Raw genomic sequence first — 2,331 nt, 5'->3', positions numbered from 1 at the left:
GTGAGATGTATATATATATATATATATATATATATATATATATATATATATTTTAAAATAGGTGTTTCACTTCTAAATTTATTGTTAAAAACATTTTGAAAAATAAAAGTATTTAAACTCTCGACTTCGTAAAACTATTGAGTGTAATAGTTTATTATAATTGATTTCATTCTCAGCCAAGAGCAAAAGGTATTCATCTCAATTTCATGTGAATACAAAAATAATTCATAATTAACTTAAAAAGTATTAAAATGTTAATTTGACATGCATTAATTTTTTCTTTAAGCTGCATAATAAAATGCCGTTGAAATAAAGGAAAAAGTTAAATAAAATTACACATGATTAAAAAAATTAGGGAAGAGGAACTTTAGGAAAATGATTTTAAAATTAATGATTTTTTAGAATATAAAGAAAAATATTCAAACTAAGCCTACATTTAATTAATATGTAATACATTGATAATTTGGGAATAAAAGATTATGTGAAATGTTTGAAAATTTGAGTTAAATATTAGGATAGTAGATTTAGTTGGAAATTACGGAAGTGACACTATGGTTGACGTGGTGGGTATTTAAGGAATAAATAAATGCGTCGCTTCCACATGGTTCTCTTTCTATTCCTCCCTCGGTGGAAAAGTAGTTTGTTGTGATAAAGAGCAAGCACAAAGTGGGCCCATGTTCTTCACTGACCGAGTTACTACATTGAATAATCGGTTAAAAATAAAACAGGAAAAATGAAAAATAATAAAATCGTAGTGCAGGTGTATATGATTTCAATAGACGTGTCATATTCTAGACAGTTTTAATATTTATCAATTATTATAATTTGATTTTGTATTATTTATAAGTTAAAATCACATATATTTATATTCTAGATATTATTAAATATAGAATATTTTTTAGTTAAAAATTGAACTAAATGAAGATATAATAAAGATATTCACGTGTGATAAATGATAGTCATTTATTATGAGATGAGATGGAAAGTTTTATTGTGAAGTAATATATATATATATATATATATATATATGGGTTTGTTAACACGTGTACGCCTGTTTTTCAGTTGGTACGTTTTAACAATGTGTACCGGATTATAGTAGACAAAAATACCTTCATTTATCATGTACCGGACTATAGTAGACAAAAATACCTTCATTTATCATGAATTCTAAGTTTTAAGGTCAAGGATATTTAAATAATTTTCATTATCAAAACTAAAAAAAAAAAAAGAAACCCCCAAACCCTTACTCACCTCCCTCATTCCTCTCAACCCTTTCTCTTTCATCTCTCTCTCCAACATTTTCTCTGTCATCCCTACTGCTGTCCCAATTGAAAAAAAAAATCAGAAACCCTTTGTCATCAGAGATATTTTCTCTCACATCTCAACATTTTCTCTGTCATCACTCCACCATTTTTTCTCTCATCTCAACCCAATTGAAGATGGTGGTGGTAATTTGAATTAGAGATATTTTTTAAAAATTGAAAAAGTTTACTCTTTTATAATCATTTTATATTTATTAATGTGTGTAAAATGAATATAAACTTTGTCACTTTATGTTACTCTTTCCAAATCTCAAAGGTAAAAAATGATTTCACTGTTTTTTATCTTGAACAGTGGTTAAAGTTTATTCTAAACGCTTGTAGAAGTTGATTCACTGATAAAAAAGGAAAATAAGGAAATTAAAGAAATAGGTATANAAGAGCTCCCTANNAGTACAATTCTTTCAATTCTAGGTTGTAATCTTACATCATGTATCCCATACAAANAGAGAAAGGAAAAAGAAACACTTTGTGTAAAGGGAAAAGGACAATAGAGGGAAATATCTTGTTCTTTAAAAATATAATCAAATGTGGTGTAGATGTGTAAATAATATATGAAAATTTANTTNATTTATGAAGGTTTTATTTACATGATTTAATTTAAAAATGAAATTTAATAATAATAAGAAGGGAAAATATATAACACATCCTCCAAATGAACGAACAGAGCAAGAGCAACAAATTACGATGTCACGGGTTGTTGTGTGTGGCTGAGGGAGAGTATGGAGACGAGAGAGAAACAAATTGGATAAGTGAGGAGGGTGGATTAGGGTTAGGCAAGGGTTTCTGATTTTTTTTTTCAATTAGGGCAATAAAGATGACAGATAAAATGTTGGAGTGAGAGAGATGAAAGAGCTTGGTTGAGAGGAATGAGGAAGGTGAGTAAGGGTTTGGGGGGTTTCTTTTTTTTTTTTTAGTTTTGAGAATGAAAATTATTTAAATATCCTTGACCTTCAAACATAGAATCCATGATAAATGAGGATATTTTTGTCTACTATAATCCGGTACACAT

The sequence above is a fragment of the Vigna radiata genome, chromosome 9 (genome assembly GCF_000741045.1).
Source record: "Vigna radiata var. radiata cultivar VC1973A chromosome 9, Vradiata_ver6, whole genome shotgun sequence".
Taxonomy (NCBI): domain Eukaryota; kingdom Viridiplantae; phylum Streptophyta; class Magnoliopsida; order Fabales; family Fabaceae; genus Vigna; species Vigna radiata.
Note: the sequence above shows the minus strand (reverse complement) of the source record.